General features: G+C 36.8%; 1 long non-coding RNA gene across 1 annotated transcript; it reads left to right on the forward strand.

Moving 5' to 3' along the window:
• The first annotated feature begins 2482 nt into the window (after positions 1-2482).
• On the forward strand, positions 2483-2901 carry LOC118484674. The gene is made up of 2 exons (XR_004873930.1): positions 2483-2513; positions 2671-2901. It is a non-coding gene; the product is annotated as an uncharacterized LOC118484674 (long non-coding RNA).
• Positions 2902-7273: the final 4372 nt, after the last annotated feature.

Raw genomic sequence — 7273 nt, forward strand, 5'->3', positions numbered from 1 at the left:
TGATGTGTGTAGGCAAAAAAAATTAGTGTGGAGGATAATAGTCTTTATGACTAATTAATTAGTCAAAAATGATAATAAATCAGATAAGTGAAAAACTATTTAATGTTTTACAAAATTACCCTTTGTTCTTTTTCTTCTCAATTAATTTTTCTTCTCAAATGAACCTTCCCCTATATATATATATATATATATATATATATATATAAAGTATTGTAACTTGTATATGATAATTAATTATAAACTGTAATTCATAATTTATATCTATATATATTCTAAAGTTTAGTTATATGTTCTATTTTAAAACCAAAATTTATGGTTGTTTTAAATGAGGTCATTTACATATATCCCCCTCCTAAGATCATTTATTACATATATACCCAACCCATAAAATCAATTACATATTTCCCCCTTTTCTAAAGTTTAGTTATATGTTATATTTTAAAACCAAAATTTATGGTTGTTTTAAATGAGGTCATTTACATATATCCCCCTCCTAAGATCATTTATTACATATATACCCAACCCATAAAATCAATTACATATTTCCCCCCTTTTAAACCATACATATTACATATTTACCCATTTTATTAAAATCACTCCTATTGAATTACTATTTTACCCTTAATGAACTTATTAAATGATTATTACATTTTCCCCCTTTCTAACACCATTACTTACATATTTTATGATTTAATGTGTAATACAATTGTTTGCAAATAAGATATTAACCTAATGATATGAATTCATTTTTTTATAAGCCCTGCCTATTTTTTTATAAGCTTCTGCCTCTGTTATGTGAAAATTGAAAGTTTTGCTTATATATAATACGTCATAGCTCTTAAGCATTATTTTTTTTTAAAGAAAACAGTCATGCGACCATGGTTTAAAAATTTACTTTTGTTGTAAAACAGTTTCTTCAATATGATTTTGAATGTTTAAAACATGACAATTAGATTTCTGAAATAGCATTACACAAAAAAAAATGGAAATTTAGCTCCTGCTTCAAAACAATTAAAATGTTGATGATCGAACTAAGATTTAGGCTAAAGAAAAATTGATTACGACTTGAAAAAAAAACAAACGTATATTGTATAACAATATGTTTTTTATATAAGATATTTTAGATAATCAATATTTTAACGTAAATTGTTAGTGTAGTTAACTAAAATTTAAATGTATAATTGGTCGGTTGTAAAAAATATGTAATCTAAAACTTAACCAGTAACTAGATATGTAAAAAGGTCACTTTTTTTATAAAATGGGTATGACCGTTTTTTTTTTCAAAGAAATATTTTAAAGATTTTATCACAACATATAGAGTATTGACTAGATTGATTTTGAAGTTAAGAGATAAGAAATTAAGAAAAAGGGTAAAAGGGTAATTTCATAAAGAAAGGGGGAAATATGTAATTGATTTTAAAGATTGGACAAATATGTAATAAGGGCTTATAATAAGGGGATATATGTAAAAATTCCTTTTAAATGCACCAACCTATAAGAATCCTATTAATTTCATTTAATTTACTTAATAATCACAAGTTACATTACTTTAATCATTTGGGTCAAAAACAATTCCAGTTTAATAATCACAAGTTACATTACTTTAATCATTTGTGTCAAAAATAATTCCATAAAAATAATTCCACAAACCCTAGATCATCTGATAATAACAATAAGAAGAAAGCTCCGGCCGCACACAAATCTCCGGTATTCGACTGAGATTGCTTCGATTATTACACGAACTACTGGTTCCGGTGGGACACGTCTGTTAACCGAGAGCTAATTCATCAAGTAATTGAAGCTATTGAAGAAAACTTTACAAGTAGTGAACAGGTTAACTGTCGCGGCCGTAAACCTAACCAGAAGAAAGAGAACGCGAGTCATCGGAGGTTCGCCGGAAAAGCTTTAAATCCTCCGCCAGAGGTTTCGGTTTCGCCTCCGTACGACATCTCATTAGTTGAAGAATGTGCAAAGGAAGAACATGAGGTAGTGGAGGAGTCGCCGGAGACGGATGCAACGGCGAGAAGAGGACTTCCGGAAGTGAAAGGGTTGTTTAACTGGCATTTGTGGGGACTTTAGAGTCCGTGATACTCATCCTTCGCCTCTCAATATATGCTCTCCAATCCATAATTAACTTCTCCCTAATTGAAGATCTTCATCGATTAGGCACACAACTCTCAGACATATATCTTCGATTGATCTCCTGCACAGGCTCGCCATCAGGATCTCCATCAGTCGGTAACTCAATTGGAATCGTAATTAACTTCTCCCCAATTGAAGATCTTCATAGATTTGGCACACAATTCTCAGACATACATATTCGATTGATCTCCTGCACAGGCTCTCCATCAGGCTCTCCATCAGTCGGCAACTTCAGATGGAATCAAAATGGGTCATTTACTTGCTCCTTTAATTACACATCATCCTCCGACTCTCCAGCAACCTTTAAGTGCAATATATATATTTCTAAGATGAAGATAAGGTATGGTAATGAAGATTTGGAGCAGCAAGAGGTAAAAACAGCCCGAATTTTTCCTTTTATAAATTCGATTCGTGAGTGTTAGTGTGTGTGATTATATTGATTAGGGTTTCATCAAATGCAATGTGAGGGTTTCCAATCGGTGTTTATACAAATAATATTGAACCCAATTTTTATGTATGTGTATGCAGTGTGTAGTATGGGGTCTTGCTTACCTCATTCAAGGAATAACAATGAAAGACAGGGGTCATTGATTTCGAAAAACTCCGCCTCTTTGTTCGCCTTCTTCCTGATTTTAAGTTACAGTGAGTCAATTTCCTTTTTCTGATTCTAATCGATTAAGAACTATACGTGATTAACCAACGAATTGTGGTAGATTTTATGTTTCTATTGCAGTATTTGGATTGAATTGACTGTTGCAATTTAATGATCGTCAGTTATAGTTCGTTTTTTGAATATAGAGAAACACTGACTTATTTAAGGTGCTTGATTTGGGTGAATAGTAGCAATATAAACTGCTATTGTAATTTGGTGTGATATTCAATTCAGTATCAGCAACCTAATCAAATTGTGCCCTAAACATAGAGTAAATGTGTCCACCAGCAAAGTAATAATATGTACTAATTTTCAATTATCATTGACTTCTAAGAAGGAAATATAGCTATTAGGTTATGTCAAGGTAAGCATAGTTTATAAAGAATATGTTGCAGAATAAAGTTAATACAACATTTTAGTAATAAATAATTAGCTGATAGTCAATAATAATTTTAGTATGCTAATGTTGTTAGAGTTAATAATAAGGACTATCAATTGTTATTTAACAATTTTAGTAGAACTGGTGCAACATTTTTGGTTAATAGAGCTGTTAGTGACTCAGTTATTTATTACTAACTGCTTAATAGCCCATTAGCATACTAACTCTTGATTCAAAGTAATCTCCGAACAATTGATAGTCACTAACCGAGTCACTACCGTTGTTAAGGTACCTGCATTTTTGTTTTTGTTTTTTTTTTTTTTTTGGGTAAAGGGTTACCCCGGTAAATTTTATATATCAACCAAATAAAAACAGGGCGTATCAAGACATTGATACACACTAAAAGCCTTGGCATATCAAGGCTAGGAATCCAAACAACCAGACACAACCCAAACAAAACACAACCAAAAAACAACAAAAACAACCCGAGAAATCAAAACATCACGACCCAAAACGAACAGAAAACTAGAATACTACAAACTCTCTAGCCTGGGTCTATATCCACGTTCTGCTTCCAGCCAAGCCATTTATCCAACAACCTCTTTTGCTTCAAGTCACCACCAAAACGGAATCCCATAAGCTTGAGTCGAATTGTCTCAATAATGATCTTCGAGAGCACACTAGCATTCCGCCGTTCACGAGAAAACAAACGGGAGTTTCTTTCTTGCCATAAAAAATACGTTGAAGCCGCCACCAGAAGGTTGGAAAGTATGCTTTCTAGAGATCTAGATTGAGCATGACCTTCTATCCACTGAATAATCGAGGACCAAGAGTTATCAACATTACCCATATCAGCCATATCCCTAACCAAACCCCATACCTCCGATGAATAAGTGCAACTAAAAAATAAATGATCCCTGGAGTCACGGTCGTAGCTGCATAATGGGCAACACATGAGCCGAAGATTGGTAGCACTACCCGCCTCCCAAACTGCCATCCGATCTTGCGTTTTCAATTTATTTTTTATGACCAACCAAAGATGGAAAGCATGCCTCGGTATGCACTGGCTGAACCAAACCGACTTTGCCCACTCAACTTTACTATCTCTATGTCTCAGGGTGTCCCAAACCTCCCAGGAACCAAAGCCCCGTAGGTTACCCTCTAAGTCTTTCCAACGAAACCGATCCTCCACCTCAGGCACTATATGGACAGAATCAATAGTAATAAGAACCGGAAACAGGTCATACCACTCCTGAGGCCAACGCCATTGGCCATCGTTATCAAGAAGATCCGCTACCGAATCATTTACTGAGAAACCTGCTCTAGCTATAGACCGCGGGGTGATAAATGATCGTAAGGGGCTGCATGTACACCAGTTATCACTCCAAGCGTTTGTCTGGCGGCCGCTCTGGATAAACTTCCATATAAAAGGACGAACTATAGGACGTATGGCGAGAAGCTTACGCCAACCCCAAGTAATACTGTTCCGGCATTGAACCTCCCAAAAGCTTTTACCCTTCAACTTGTAAGCGTGAACCCACTGAACCCAAAGAGACGGACGTTTAGTAATAATACTCCAGATATGCGATGTCAAACGTGTTTTATTGACATCCACGATTCTTCGAATGCCCAAACCCCCCTCCTCCTTGGGCATACACACCTCCTTCCAGGCGACCTTAGCACGAACAGGCCCCTGGCTACCACCATTCCATAAAAACCTACGAAGCTTTTTCTCCAAATCCTTTATAACACTCGTGGGAAGCATAAACACCGAGGCCCAGTAAGCATACATGGCAGCTAGGACCGAGTTGATTAATTGAAGTCTCCCTGCAAACGAAAGGGATTTTGTCATCCAATTATTTATCCTTCTCTCCATGCTTTCCATCAAAATTTTACAGTCTCTAGCCGCCAACCTCGTTGAGATCAACGGGACTCCAAGGTAACGGACCGGCAATGAGCCCTCTTGAAAGGGCATAATGTGCAGAATCTGATCCTTCAAAGAACCCGAAACATTACTGAAGAAAACTGTACTTTTTGGGACACTTGGAACAAGACCCGATAAATCCGTAAATTTCTCCAGAGCCTCTTTCATTTTTTTAACCGAAACACAATCCCCATGAGAAAACAAGAACAAGTCATCCGCAAACGAAATATTAATTATCTTCTGTTTAGCACAATTGACATGAAACTTAAACGAAGAGTTGGAAGCAGTTTGCTGAAGAATAAGAGTTAAGACCTCCATAACTAAAGTAAAAAGATAAGGGGACATCGGATCCCCTTGTCTAAGCACCCGTTTTCCTTGGAAAAAACCATGTAACTCACCATTGATGCTCAACGAATATGACACCGTAGAAACACATGTCATAATCCAATTGACCATTTTAACATGAAACCCAAACTGATGCAAGACTGACTCCAGGAAAGTCCAACTAACCGTATCATACGCCTTTTGAATATCAATCTTAAAAGCACATCTTGGCTGACCTCTATTAAGATGATAATTGTGCATTAACTCCCGGGTAAGCAGAATATTATCAGTTATTTTCCTGCCTGGAACAAACGCCGACTGATTAATGCTAACCAACTTATCAAGACTTCCTTTTATTCTATCCGTGATAATCTTGCTAATGCACTTATACAGCACATTACAACAAGAAATAGGCCGGTAATCAAGCACAGAGTTAGGGGTATCCACCTTAGGAATTAAAGCAAGAATAGTATGATTGAGCTGCTTTAAGAGTTTACCATTCTCAAAGAAATCTAGCACAGCATTAGTAACCTCATCCCCCACTATATCCCAAGCCTTTTTAAAGAACGCCGATGTGAACCCATCTGGACCTGGAGCCTTATTATCACCAATACTAAACATAGCTTGCTTAACCTCTTCACGAGTGACCTTTCTAACCATATGATCCGCCGACTGCTGACTAAGTGTATTCAGAAACAAATCACCATCAACACTAGCAGGCCTCGTATGATCCGAGCCCAAGAAAGACGTATAATGATCAACAAGGGCATGAGGAACATTTTCACCTTCAAACCGATTACCATGCACATCAAGAATGCATCTAATTTTGCTCCTCGCATTCCTACTTTTCACACATTTATGAAAATAGGACGTGTTAGAATCACCCGCACAAAGCCACTCAACTTTGGATTTTTGCTTTAAAAAGCATTCCTCATCGTAAGCTGCAACCTGAAATTCCTGAAGGCACTTTGCGGCTTTTTCTCGGATATCCACGTTTAACGGTTCAGAATCGACAAGTTTTTGAACCTCATCTAGTTCCTTACGTAACCGAGACACTTTTTCATGGAGATTCCCTTGTTGATGCAATAACTTTCGAAAACTCGGTTTCAGATTTTTCATCTTCTGAACAACCGAGAACATAGTAAAACCTTGAATCTTTTTGGCCCACTCCAACGCAACAACCTGCCTGAACTCTTCTTTAGACGTCAAAAAATTCGTGAACTTAAACGGCTTATGCTTGGATCGAGCAGCCATGGATAACTTAAGAATACAAGGAGTGTGGTCTGACACTCTAGCTGGCTTGAACTCCACATAAGCATCCGGAAATAGGTCCAAGAACCTGACATTACCCATAACCCGATCGATCTTCTTCACTACTCCAATACCTTCTCGCGGTTTCTGGCTCCAAGTATAATGAAGCCCATGACTTTTTAAATCCAATAGCTCCGTAACTTGAACACAGTCAAAAAATTCTCTCATGCTAATGGTATGACTTGAAGGGCCATAACAACAATCCTCCATGTTCAACGCAGAATTAAAATCCCCCAAAACTACCCACGACTTATCATGAACAAATGTTTTATGCTTGCAAAGATCATCCCACAGACTTCTACGGTCTTGATATTTATTCTCAGCATAAACAAAAGAGCAGAAAAAAGTCTTAGAATTATCCTTTAATTGGATCTGCGTATGGATTACCTGATCCGATTGGGCTAACACCATAAGATTAACCGCATCCGCGTCCCAACCCAAGATGATTCTGGTACCCCGCTGGCATAGGTTCCCATTCGACGTCCAATTCCAGCTACGGAAGACACTTTTACACACTTTATCCAACTTATTGATATTCACA

The sequence above is a fragment of the Helianthus annuus genome, chromosome 12 (assembly GCF_002127325.2).
Source record: "Helianthus annuus cultivar XRQ/B chromosome 12, HanXRQr2.0-SUNRISE, whole genome shotgun sequence".
In the NCBI taxonomy this organism is placed as follows: Eukaryota; Viridiplantae; Streptophyta; class Magnoliopsida; order Asterales; family Asteraceae; genus Helianthus; species Helianthus annuus.